This window comes from Phalacrocorax carbo, chromosome 9 (genome assembly GCF_963921805.1).
Source record: "Phalacrocorax carbo chromosome 9, bPhaCar2.1, whole genome shotgun sequence".
NCBI classification, from domain to species: domain Eukaryota; kingdom Metazoa; phylum Chordata; class Aves; order Suliformes; family Phalacrocoracidae; genus Phalacrocorax; species Phalacrocorax carbo.
In genome coordinates, this window is record NC_087521.1 from 25,982,971 (window position 1) to 25,997,193 (window position 14,223).

The 14,223-nt window shown below is 42.0% G+C and overlaps 2 long non-coding RNA genes across 2 annotated transcripts in view; one reads left to right on the plus strand and one right to left on the minus strand.

Moving 5' to 3' along the window:
- The window catches only part of LOC135315038 (uncharacterized), a 41,962-nt gene extending 28,582 nt beyond the window's left edge, over positions 1-13,380 (plus strand). The window contains exon 2 of the long non-coding RNA XR_010374484.1: positions 12,389-13,380. This is a non-coding gene — a long non-coding RNA (uncharacterized LOC135315038). The remainder of the gene's footprint in view (positions 1-12,388) is intronic.
- LOC135315037 (uncharacterized) lies at positions 931-12,697 on the minus strand. Its single transcript, XR_010374483.1, has 3 exons — positions 12,615-12,697; positions 8,038-8,159; positions 931-5,686 (listed from the first exon to the last, which is right to left on the minus strand). It is a non-coding gene; the product is annotated as an uncharacterized LOC135315037 (long non-coding RNA).
- Positions 13,381-14,223: the final 843 nt, after the last annotated feature.

The window sequence follows — 14,223 nt, forward strand, 5'->3', positions numbered from 1 at the left end:
CACCATCAGGCTTCAGATCTAGCATGCAATAAACACTTTGAACCCTAGAAAGTTCAGAGCTGGGCTTCCAAATTCAATATGTTAATTTGTCCCAAATCTAGTCAGTTTAACCTCTGGACATGACTATAGCTGGTGTTTGTAGAAGCTGGGTAGGGAGAGAGACAAGGGCCTTTGGAGTGCCTCATCTGCAGGCACTTATTTAGCATCCCACATTGGGACTAACTCATAGATCTTGTTTTTTAAAAAGTTGAGATCACCATCTGATTGTGTGCAATATGCTAATGCTCTGAGGATTAGACCACAAAGTATAAGAAAAGACTTAAGGAAATTAATGCCCCAACTTTAAATTTTAGGTTTTTTTAAAGAGGGATTTAAGAAATAAAAACACAACAGCAAAACAACAAAGATTGTTTTTTGCAGAGAAACTAAGATCCCAGTCCAAGAAAGAATGCAGAATACACTGAACCAAGAGTTTTCTAGAAAAATTCAGAACGAAGCAAGTGGATTTGCCCCCAGCTGTTTCTATTTAGCTGGGGCCAAATCACTTCAAAACTATATTCAGTCACCACCTGAGTGAGAGAATGCAAAGGAAGGGTCAGTCAAAAAGCTTCCAGTGGAGTGACCTGCATTGTTCATTCCTGACTCATTCCCTGCCACCACCCCAGCAGACAACCTCCTGAACTATGTCCATTCTACAGTCTTCTTTAGCCTCCACAGCGATTTCTGTAAAGTCAAGCACAATGGAATTGCAACAAAACCAAGCTTTAAGTAATTGAACTCTCCCACAAAATATGGACAGCTTTTCCACACACTTCTACCAAAACTTTCCAAGTCTCAGCCTAAGGCCTCAGCTATCAGACCACTTCTCCTGCCCAGAGCTGGAAATAGCATCCACTTCAGGAGTTATTGAGAAAGCTGGAAAATCTGGAATGAATGAAATAACTTGCAATCAGGAGAAAAAGAAAAAAAAATCCTACTTCAGAAATCAGCTGAATGCAGCCAAAAATTAAAGGCAACTATATTTACTGAAAAAAAAAAAGGAAAAGCCTGATCTAATTTCTCACCCAAAACCCAACCACAGTGTCTGGACTCAACAGGGTCAGGTTATTTTCCCATAGTATTAACACCACAACTAGAAATAGGAAGAACCGCGACTGTCAAAAGCAGCCACTAATTTTCATTAAGTTTCCAATACAGCTTTCTGATCAAAGTGACAGTTACACTTCACTAAAGCCTTTTGATCTTTTTGATGCTCAGCTGAATGGAATCATCACATCTTCAGAGCCGTGCACACTGAGAACATAAATTCTGACTGCTCGTTGCTGGAGAGATCGCTTGCTATTTTTATTCTGGTTATTTTCTACTTTAAGAAAAAAGCTGAATTAACTCCATCAAAACCAACAGAAATGTTGTTTAAAGGCATAGCAAGATAGACATATAAAATATTCATTTAATGGAATACATATAATAGTTTTTACAATAACTTGATGAGTTCCAGAAGTGGACTTGATACTACACATCAAAGTCAACCATGCTGGTAGATACGTTATGCCAAAAGTGCAGAACTGTTTCAGAGGTAGATTTCGAGAAATAAAAACATCTGACCAAAAATAGGAGGGAAAACATGAGGTGTACATGGAGCAAATGGAGATAGCGTTAGAGAATGAATGCAGTACAAACCACTAATGCTTTAGTAAAATCACAATTAGTCTCACAGGTTTGCACGCTGAAGTCTCTAAGCCAGCAGTTCCTGAGCCGTGGTCTACAAACCACCCCTGGCCAACAGACCTTGGTGGCTGCCTGCTGGCAGCTGGCTGAGCATTGTCTTTCTTGTCCCAGATATTACATCACACTGAAGATGCAGTTAATGGATGTCAGACTAAACCAAGCTGCTGCTATCATTGCCACAGAGGTATTTACAGAACTGCCTGTGGGAAATTAATTGGATGAAAGGGCTGAGAGTAAAAATTTATTTCACCCCTCTATCTATATGGAGATACAGAATAGTCCATATTTTTAAAAAAAAAAGTTTCTTTTTTCTGTTCAAAAATTTGCATCAGCAAGCTTGAGCAGTCAACTGGAGACCAAACCACGGCTGATATATCAGTCAACACAACATTTAAAAAGAGTTCACAAAGGAAAAAAGTAATTTTGACTCCTGGCTTAGAGAAATTCCTGGCAGAGGAAGAAACTATACTCGACCCCCAAATAACCAAACACCCATCCACTGCATATGGAAATTATTCTGCCACCATTTTACTGCTCCAGCAGAGGTGGTGTATGGCCCTTTCGAAGATTTCGCTCTTTTTTAAGGCTATTATTTTAAACATTTTAGTACTGGGAACTGCATGGAGCTGGCAATTATGGAATTAGAGTGCAGTGTGGGGAATGTCACTTTGAAATCATTTAGCTCAGTTCATTTCCTTTTCAAGCGCAATAGAAAGCAGATGGAGCAGGGAGGGCTAACATGCCACAGAAGAACTCCCCAGGCTTTGGCCAGGACTCTCCTCCCCAGGACTTATAGAGGGGTCACCAAACCCTCATAGAGTTATTATCCTTTAGGAGAACCACATGCTAGAATTCAGCCAGGGTCCTGGTCTCTGGAGTAAGTTGCCTCACTGCTAGGTTTGTGTTACACATAGAACGTTAGACCTAAGTTGCCAACAAGGTCAACAGGGACAGAAAGCTCACACCAGAAGAGCAGTGCAGGGAAGCCAGAGAGAGGCTAGTGGAGCACAGCAGGAAGATTACATGTTTTGGGAAAGAGAAGCCTTGATAGAGAGAAGGAAGTCTCCAAAGAGTTCTCCAATATGAAGGAAAGGCTGTTACCAAAAGAAAGCTTTGCTGTATGCAGAAAGAGTTGGACAAGAAAGTGCAAAGTTGACTTGCAGCAAAGATACATTGAGGTCAGGAGGAAAAAAATAAATTAAGTGCAAGGAAAGTGAAGCATTGCAGCCTCTGTCTGTAGCTGATGCCGCATCACTGGAGGTATCAAGGAAGAGTTACAGGAATTTCTCCCAGGGACCATCTAGTTAAGTGTGATCTTGCCTCACAGTGAGGGGATGACTTCCAGGGATGCTCTCCAGCACAACATCTCTTGGATAATTTAATAGAGCTTGTTAAAGCTCGTGCTTTTTGTTTCTTATACGGAGAAAGAGGGATTCCCCAAAGGAAAGTAATATATAATATGAGAAACAGATCCAAGTGCTGGAGTTGCAGTAGGGTCTAACAGAGACACTGGGACTTAGGAAGTCCAAATCCATTCCCTGTTAACGTAACAGGGGAGTTATTCTTCTCTCAGTGTCTCACTCTGCATCATCACTAATATCTGGTACAAGTAACGCAGAGAGCCCACGTCTCACTGGCCAGGTTTACTTGCACCAAACAGCAAATGGAGTGAGCTCCAGCCCCATACCTATCCAAGGGCCTCTGAACCTACCCATGCACAGCTCCAGTTTGACCTACACATCATGCTCAACCCCTGTTTGCCCCGCAGCACTAGCAAGCATGTTAAAAGCGGGCCATGCTCTAAGCTTTCTGGTAGCCGTTGTCCAACATGCAGGCAGCAGCATGATCACCACTGCTCCCACTTGTTTCACCACTACTGAACAAGTGGCAGATCAGGGAGGTAGCCCCAAGGCTACCAAGTATACTCATATGTCTCCAGATGTCTAAGTCGTGGCTACTGCCATGGCTATTGCTCTCCCACTTCCTTCTTTCCTACCTACTCATATGCCTCTTTGAAGTGTTTCCCCACACCTTCCCCCTCTTTTTTTAACCATCGCTATAAAGAGACCTGCCCACCCACCACCCTGCAGAGAGGTCTGACTTGTATACAACAGGCCCAGGATATCCCAACAGCACAGCACTATTACACACCACCTATACTACCAAAATACAGTATTTTGCATAGAAAAGCCTAAGTGGGAGCAAGCACAAAAGAAGTAAAAGCAGACTTGCTCGCCAGTTCCTCCATAGCTGTGTCCTGATGAGGTGTGCCGGGTCAGTCTGCATGGCTGGTGCCTCAGCTGCTGTTCTCCTGCAGCTAAGGCAGGAGCTGGAGAAGGGCTTCACTGTCTGGAAGTGAAGGTGAGACTGGTGACAACATGGGGGGAGGCAGGGTGTCACCACAGTGTCAGACACCTGTCAGTTCTTACCCTAGCACTTTCTGTTTTCAGAGCAGCATCTTCTTTCTCACCTGGGAGTAAAAGGTCTCCACTCAGTCATCTCCTGGAATTAGGCCAGATCTTCACTGGCCTCAGGCGTCTTTCCTACACCAGGCAAACACCCTGATGAGAAGGCTCCTTACTTTTGGGCATACACCCCTGTACTTCACATCTGTCATGGGGACAGGCCTGAGCATGGCCAGGGCAGAAAGAGAGGGAATGCACAGCCTCGTTGTTCTGGGAAGCCAGCAGTGCTGCCCCCAGCCTCAACAGGCCAGAGCTGACCACGCAGTGCCAGAGCACAAGGCTCTGCAGAAATCCTGGCCATGGAGTGAGGAGGCTGACAGGGTGTGCCTGGATGGAGATGGCTGGCAGGAGGAGAGCAGGAGGAAGGGGTCCCCAGGCAAGGTGGGCGTGTGAGCCAAGAGAGCAGGCTGCTGGATGGGGAGAGGGCATGGGAGCAGTGCTCCACTGCTGCATTGGGGTAACACCATCTCATCAAAATAAGCTGCACCTCTGCCTGTCATGCTAGCTGATTCCCACCTCTCCTGCAGCTCCAAGGGCTGGAGCTCAAGGGAGGACATGTACTCTCTCAAACACCACTTTGAGCAGCTGCTGAAGATAGTCTATGTTGGGCGGAAGGAGTCAAACTTGGCATTTCCTTCCTCATTGTGCTTCTGGAGAGGTTCCAGAAGCAAACCCTTCCCTTGGATTTCAGTTTTAAGATAATCGGTTGATTCAAAAGGGAGTCTAAAAGAAATCTGGTAAAAGGAAATAGGGCATAAGCAGTCAGTGTGGATTCACCCTCCCTCCACTGCCTCATCTACAAAATATACATAATCTTCTTGAAGAGGAGGAGTGGTTGAAAGGGTTAAAAAGAGGCAGGAAGGTGTTTAAAATCTAAGAAAAATATTTAAAATCTTTTTTCAAACACATGAATATGTATTAAGAGGCATAGACAATAATTACATGGTTATTACACTGAGTTATTTAAACATGAACAGAGTGCTTGGCAAATTAACATACAGAACAATACTGCCCTGGTAGCTCAAATGATAACAAGACCTAATAGGATTTCCCTGTCCCTAATTCAACTGAATCCAAGTAAGGTTAATTTAAAAGTTGTAAATGTGCAGGAGGTGGCTTCCAACACAATAAAAAGCATTTCTGTGCTTTGAAAAACAAGCCTTGAGGACGTGACAACACATAAAAAATTCCTTTAGCTGTGCCTTTTCTCAGCACGGTTTGGATGAGCTGAGGCTGCCCCAGCGGCAGCTGTTTCTTATGCACCCACCTAAACCAGGAATATATATTTGTCATCTCTTGCTTCATTTCCATACGCATTCTGCTCCTGTGGCTTTCTTGGCAGCTCCCTCTCATCTGGTCCTGCACCCCACTGCATCCGCACTCACCAAGCGAGTTCCCAGGCTGATGCACTTGCAGAGAGCAGGCAACTCTGTCAGGATGCAGTAGGAGAAGCTTCCCTGCCCCAGGCAGCTCATGGGCTTGATCTCAGTAGGCTGCAACAGTGTTTGAGGCAGGCATGCCGGGAGGACAGAGAGAAATGGGCAAGTGAAAAGTAAGTAAGTGAAAAGGCTCAGCCAGCAGAGACACAGCTGAGCTAAGCCTTCTGAAAATTTCTCAGAAAATTAGAAATAAGCTAGTTTCACAATGCCAAAGGAGCCCATGTTCTCGCAGGGACATGCGTGTGTGTGTGAAGGGCATGCATATGCGTGTGTTACCTGTGGGGAGGGCTTGGACACGTGAGTACACTTGTGCAAATAGCAATAACCTCCCAGTTCCATTTTAATGCCATTTCGAAAGTAAAACAGGCAATGAAATATATGGGTCTGTGTGTGGGAACTGGCATAACAGAATGAATCTGCACAGGCTCAGTGCAATTCTTCATATTTAAAGATGGTATTAGACTACATACAGATAGATGCAAGGTTAGAAATACAACAGATGGAAGTAGTTTTCAGTGAAATCAACACTCATGAAAAATCCCAACATCCTGGACTAAACACCTTGTTAGAAGTGATTGAATCCCTAACAGCTGTGGCAAAATGTCTTCACTTGTAAGTGTTACTGGTGGATAAGCAAAATTATCTGCTATTGTTGCTATTTATGGCAGCACCCATAACATACTAGCTGCTTTCCAAACAGATCATTCTCCAAAGAGCCTGCTACAACTGTTATGTGAATGTGGATGTAAATTATTTTCTTCTATAGTACAAGTTACTCACTGTAGGCTTCAGAGTTCAAAAAGCTCCATGGTGGGTGAAACTGGAGTTAAACAACCCAAGGGCTAAAACTACATAAGGGATATAAGAGCAAACCCCTTACTGTGAGCACCATTTATCCTCTGCACAATTGGATTTTTAAAAATTAAGACTTTGAAAGGCATGTTTGACTTTAACTTCATACTTGAATTCATACAAAAACACTGAGGTGCTCTATGTTTGCACTAACAATTTTATTTTCTTTTATTACTGTTACAGTTTTTGTGCACAATAAAATCATCAAATACTTCTGGGAATAAAAAGTAATAAGTAAAAGCTTAGAGGTTTAGAGAATAATATTTGAGGAATTTTGCCTCAACTGACCAGGTCTTTCATTTTTGCTGGTGCACCTAGTGTATGCATGCGAAAATACAGTGGTGTTCTGTCAAAGAAAAAGAAACATCTTTCTCATTAGGACTGTGTTTATCACACTTTCAAACACTCTACAAATCAATGCCCCTATTTGTCATTGTAATTCAATATAATAAAAACTGTCAAAACTGTTCACTTTGCTTGCTAGAGACAAATTTGTTGAAGTTTTGCAGCATGAGCCAAATAACACAGCACCAGATCCTCCAGCTTTTATTTCATTCTGCTCTAGGCAGTATTCCTACCGGTTTCTGTGCAATTTTTGCTCGAGTAAGGGCTGAAAGTTTCAGTTTTGATCATGAGACTTTTTAGGAATAAACAGTCACAGAAATCCCATCTACAAAGCACGTTGGGTGACTGGAACGGTACTGCTTGCAAATTTTATCTCTGAAATGCCAAGCTTATTTCCTACAGATTATTGCAAAATACAGACTAACTACATCCTTGATGAAATTCCCTTGAGGTCCATGAGGTCACCCCCAGGATTAAACACTGCCTGACCTTTTGCATACAGAGCTCAGAAGCATGGTATTTTGACGCCTACTACGCCTTCGGAGATGTTAGCCTGTTCCACTAAAAACAAAGATTATAGATCTCGTCCCTCATGGGAAGAGCTTTGATGAAGGAACTCTCTGTTATTACCTTGCCCAGAGACTCTCCAGGACCACAGTGTGTCCTTCTGGCAATAGACAAAATAGATATAGCTATCACTCAAGGGCAGCCTTGAACAATGGCTACATTTTCCATCATTTAAAAAGATGTTTTGATGCATTAAATAAAGAGAACATTTTGGGAGCTTTGTGTTGGGAATAGGTAGAGTGGCAGGTCATATGAAGGGCAGCTGGGACAGTGGTTAGAGCAAAGCATTAGAGTCAGCTGCTCTTTTTAGTCTTCTCCACGCTACTGACTTACCCTGAGATTTGGAGAAGTCTTTTATGGTAAAGTCTATAAACCAGAGTCTGTCATCTAACTCTTCTGCAACTGTCTTTCCACATCTGTGAAGACTGTAGCAGTTTATCATGTGAAAACACTTTTACAGGGTCAGATAAAAGCTGCTAAGTATTAGCAGCTGTAGTGGCCAGTCAATGCATTTTTACCCCTTTTTGAACATGTGCCCAACGATCTTTTGATGACGTGTTCTACATCTGTAAACAAACATGTCTGCATAGACACTGGGACCTGGTAAGACCAGAGAACATGAAAAACAAGATGAAATCTACCGATGATTGTAGCTCCTCTGACTGGAGCCTTTATGGCAGCTGTGTGGATGGACTCCTCCCTGAGTTTTTACTCGGGCAATTATTTCCAACTTGGCATCCAGAAGTCAGCCTTGGCTTCCAACCTGAAAAAAAAAAAGCAGTGTTAGGCTAACACACACTAGCCTCCTTCAAGCATTCAGTGTATTGTGCATGTGATAAAGGGTTGGATAAAACAGTGGCAAAAGTCTGCTATCTTCCAAGGCTCAGGAAAATAAACCACAAAGGCAATTCAACAAAGTCCTCTTTGTTCCTGAACAGAATCAACAAAATGAAAGGAATCTGGTGGAAGAGAGAAGGCAAGGAAGAGGTCTGCTGCAGGGAGCAAGTACAGACAGAATCGCTATTTGCTGGCTTCTCTGACAGAGCAAGTGCATGATTATCACATGAGCCTCACAAAGACTGGAATTAAAGGGGCTGACTCGGCTGTCACGTCGCTTAAGCTGCGCTGAGGTCAAAGATGTTCAGACTAACCGAGGTCAGCCACACAAAACCTGGGAAGTAGGGGTCTCGTTTTCTAAGCAACAATTGCTCAGGTTGATAAAAATAGGTACCTGGAACCCATGATGGCATACAAATCTGTCCCTATATGCTGGATTCCCACAAAGTGCAGTATATAATCAACAGCACTCTGAAAAGCACAGAACCACAATGAAAGCAGTCAGATGGTCATTAGAAAAAAGTGTAAATGGCAAGACACACAAGAGAAGTCACCATCTGTGTTACCCTCCTAAGTGACCAAGGGGAAAAATAATGTGTGAAATATTGGCAAACAAGTACGCAGAATTCCAAATGGGAACAGGTGTCAATGGCATGACTGTAGGGGAGCCTGCTATTTGCAGACCTCCATATCTCTTCTGAATCAGGACCCCAACAGACACTTCTCCTTGCAGACCTCCAGTGATGCCAGGGCTACTGAAGAATGTCCCTGTACTAAAAATTGTACCTATTTTGTCCCACACCCTCTGTCCCCTTTCAGCTTCCATTTCACATGATTCAGCTCCAAGAGAGGAGCACTGACCTTGTCTCACCAGGAATATCAAACATCTCCACAGCTTTGCTAAACCTTTTGGTGAGAGTGGAAGAAAGGAGAAATGTATGCATCAGCTGTGTAGTTATGTGCTGGATGTGTCCAGATACACCCTGAGACTCTTGTGTTTGAAAGCAAAACCGATATTCATCTCCTTCAGTATGCAAGCACAGAAAAGCACCTTTTGTTTTGTTGTTTTGTTGTTTTGGTTGTTTTTTTTTCTGGGGACCCCAATAGCATTTGGACCAGGTCCATAGAAAAACCTATGCATTTTGTCATAGACATAGAACTATATCGTGTTTACCATCATCATCACTTCTGCATATAAGCAAGCTTAGGATGCTAGTGGGCTTGGTGTAACATAGCACGGATTAAGTAATTGCCTCTGCCCAACATACCTTTGTATCCTGTGTTGTCAATCAGGATTTTCCTTCTTGACATTATTTGTGGTGACAATGCCAAGTTTTTAAAATACCTTCTACAAATAAATCTGTGTCCCCTTCATTCCTCAGGTCATAACACTGGGGCTTCCTGGTAAACAAACTAGATCTACTGTGACACAGACAGAGTGAACAGAACCAGGTTTTCAAGCACCACTCTGTCACACCTCTCTGTGGACAGGGAACTTGCTAAAACAGATCCTTAAAGCAAGCCAAAGAGGGAAAATCGCAGGTCCCCCAGGGGACCTTCACAGATGTGTTCAAGCTGATAGTGCAGGATGAATCTGAGAAAACAAGTCCTTGCATAAGCTCAGTTCTCCTTTACAACCTGTTAATGACTACGTGTTTACCTGTCCTTGAGGAAGGAGCCTCTTCTGCACTTATCAAACTCAGAAGGATTCCCACTGTCCTCAGGGAGGTCTGGGTCAGAAGTTAAACTGAAATCTCCAAATGCATGGTCTGTGCTTCATCATTTGACAGGCTTTAGGTTGAAATCGATGTTCAGCATCCATTGTGCTGTATTAGCAGAGAACTGCCTTTTTTATTAATTTCTGTTCTTTTAAACCAATTCTACTGCTTTTTTTCTGCTGTTACAAAGCTTGAGACAGTGCTGGTGTTGTGTCCCTTAGGTCAGAATCACCTTACAGAAGGGCATGCCAAAGCCTGTTGATAGTGTGTGTGTGCACATGTTTAGGCCAGGTGAAGGACAACTGTCTCCACTGATGCTACCTTAACAGGGTCCTGGAAGAAGCAACACGGAGTGAACTGCCAAAGCCAGCACCTTAAATGATAGTGAAGGGAATGGGTAAATCCTTTGGCCATGTAATCTGGGCTTTCTGACACAGTTGGCAACCCTGTGGGCAGGAAGATGAGGAGCAGGCACTCCAATCATGTACAGCCTGGGGAAGGTGAGGGGATTGTGCTTAGGGACCTGGACACATTCACTCCTGACCTCCTGGTCACAGAGGAGGTTGCAATCCACCTAACAGTAAGACTCTCTGTTTAGTGTTCTCCACTGAAAATCTTCTGGTTTTCTCTATAAAGACATTTATTCTTGTATCTCTAAAGTGATGGGGAGTAATGCGGGTTTCTCTTTCTGTGTGTTGTCACCAGCTTCTCATCTCAGCATGTTTTGCTGGTAACTTACCCACCCATTGCAATAAAGCAGCCTTGGTCTTTCACACCATGTTAAAGAAAATAATGAACAGAGTCCTTAAACCAGGCTTGGCTTGACTGCAGATTTCAACTGAGTTCAGCAGTAAAAGGAAACCCTAGTATTTCTACTTCCCCACAGCTAGCCTTTCTCATTGCCTAGTGTTAAGATAAATTATGTTCTTCGGTGTGTAGGATGAAATAAGAGTTGCTATCACAGCCTGATGAATTTGTCAAACACTACTTACATTAGGCAGCAAACTTTTGTTCCCACAGAAGGAAGGATTTTGGAAGTAGAAAAGCAAGCTGATCTTGGGGATATATCACTTGGGGCCAGAATTCATGACCTATGTAGCCTCACTTAGTGCAAAGTATATCACTTTCTCTAACAGCCCTTAACAGGGGCTTTAACAGAACTATTTTTTTCTTCTGAATTATATACTATCAAATTCTTTTCTACAAATTCATTTTCAGTCATCTCTGTTCATTGTTCTTCTATTCCAAGTATTCCTTGGCATGGTTTAAGAACTACTGAAGTATTTAATAGCTGTAGCAAAAGAAACAGCTATAACTACTTAGACTAGACATAAATAGAAGACGACTAAACGGGTCATTACCTTTACAAGAAAAGTGTTTATGGAGAAGGATTTAAAAGAAACCAGACTATAGATCCAACTGCTGCATTATTCCCTGTGTTTTGAAGGAGAAAGCAGGTCGAGTCTGCAAAGTTAAGTACAGGATAAGACCATTCTGAGTCTAATAAAAAGATGAAGGTACTGTTAGAGAGAATTTGCAAGTTGCTCAGCCCTTGGAAAAGTCAAGCCACTCAAGGGCTGCTTAGGTAAGGGTTCTTGGTTCTAACATCCCAATTATGATCAACATTTTGGTTCTGATGCTGGTCACCAAATGATGCTAGTTGTGAACAAGAATGTCTTTTCCATTCACAAGGAGAAAGGAGGGGGAAAGGTGTAAGATGGAATGTCTCTGTTCCCTTGAGATCTACCCACAATCTTAAGAAATCAATGGAAATCTTTCCATTGAGTTCACTGCGCTCTGGATCACATCCTTACAGAGCATACTTTGTTGTCAAGTCCATTCCTTCTTCCCCGCTCTGTTGCTCAATTTGCTTTCTGCTGTTAGGATCTTTTTCCCAAATATTAATAAATCTGTATAATCTTTGGCCTCTAGCTGAGTCTTTCTTCTATGGCACACTGTTGCACTGTATGCGTGACTGCATGGTTGAGGGTTGCTCTGGAAATTACTCATAAAAATGAATTGCCTGGTAATACCACAATTGTCAATATGTGTAGGTTGCAGCATCCCCCCTGTGGGCCATTGTAGCAGATCATAAAACCTCATTTCCAGGAAAGTTTCAAAACTTTTATTTTCTAAGGAACATTAATTATCAGAGTCCAAATGACCTGTCCCATTTCTCCATCCACTTCCTCTCTTTTTTTCCTCATCAGACGTGGTAGTTTGAAGGCAACTGGCAACAGATCACATGTCAGGCTCCTGGTTTTATGCCCCAGTTTCATATCAATGTCAGCTGAAGTGTTTAAAAACAGCAAGACTCATAAGCCTAATGCCCAAACCAATGTTTTTATGTGACCATTTCCCCATTGTTAAGCTTTTGTAACAACAGCTGATTTACAAGTCTGACACTTATGCAGACATATGCTTTGGCATTCTACAGGCTTCCTGAGACTCATGCCCTCCAGCGCTGCTTGTTGACCTCTCCTTCAAACACAGGACTTGGAGGGATCTTCACAATGGCCAAACCACTCTGGACCTACATGGTTGTGAACAATCTAGTCATGCCCCCATCAGAGTTTACAGTGATGCATTTTTCACTAACAAATTATATTCTGCTGAGACCAGAACATTTTGCAGGTACTTACCAGGTCTTACGAAGCTCTTACCTGTGAAAGGTTCTCATGCCTAGGATGAGACTTGAAATACATCAAAGAGCAAGAAAACTGTCACCCCTCCCAGATAATCATCCTATGATCAAGGCACTGACTGGTGGCACAGGAATCCAGATTTCAAGTTTCTGTTCTGCAAGATGTCTGAATGTCAGAATCCTGCATCCCAGGCAAGCTTTCTGGCCACCAAACTACCGGTTATTCTGAAGAATAGCTTCCTCTGTCTCTCCTGTTGGACCTGTTTCACTTTGTATAAATAATTAAACATTAATTGGAACAAGGACTTGAACTTAGGCTGCCCATTGGACTATTGCATTGGTCTTTCTCCAGGCCAGTGAATAGGTAACTATTTGTGCAAACTTGGTAAGTTGTAGAGCAACAGAGGTAGCTGAGAGGGTCCCAAAAACTCAAGAAAAAGAAACCCAAAGACTTGTGATAAAGTCATTTAGTAAGCTACAAAACACCCGTTTGTCAGTCCTTGACTTGAAGGGGCAGAACAAGGACTATTAGCTGTTCTAGGGGAGGCTTTGTCAAATCATCTCCAAAGGTCCTGCTTCCATCAAATTTAGAAAAGAGATCGTATTTGAAAGTCATACTTTATTTTCTGAAGTGAAAAAAAAACAAATTTGTGTAGCTACATGATTCTCTAACAAATCCTTTGCAATAGGTTGAAGGTGTTAAGCATCTTTAGTATCATGATAGCTTGATTCTTAAAGTTTCTGAAACCTCTGTCCCAGACATGAAGAAGAACCTTACTGTTCCAGTTCTGAGTGGAGTGATTTGTTCCTCTTACACTCTTCCTAGCTTTGCTGGCATGTTTCAAATGAACACTTAAGTCTATTACTTGCATACTATCTTCATATGACAAATATGACAGTTATATTTAGTCATACAGAAAGATAAACAAAGGCAATTAGAAAAGTTTAGTGATTAGTGTAAGATTATCATTAAAAGACCATATAAAAGGTAAGAGAAGAACTGGGGAGATTGAGTCCTAATCCTCTTACCTACCCACTAGATAATATTTTGTGATAACTTTATGTTTGGAGGTCAAAAATATTTTTAAACAGCTCTTTGATTAGGAAGCTTGATTAAGCTTTTTGATTAGGAACTAAAATCCATGTTTTAGACAGATTCACCTCTCTATAAGCATTTGACATCAATAAGCTGGTATTCCTGTAGACTATGCAAGGTTCTGCTTTAATGTCATATAATACCTCATTTTCATAAGCACTCACATAAATTCAGTCAAGAGTTAACCAACTAAAATATACAAATATGTGGGAGGTTTTATGAAGAACTACAACTTCAAAAGGAGTTGGTTTAGGAGTCATGACCTTATTTTTTGCAATAACTTATGCATCATGAACTTACGTAATTGGCAGCAGATAACATATCACACTCTCAGTTTTATGTCCTTGGTTTGACAACAGTGTCAATTGAAGTATTTGCTAACTGCAGAACTAATGGAGCCTCGTAGCTGAAAATGTTTTCATTCTAAAACTGATGTTTGTACCCAAATATTTCCCCTTTATTGTTCTTTTTTTACATTACTAAATTCTGTATCAGAAATGGATAGGGGTATACAGATGATTTTGGACACAAA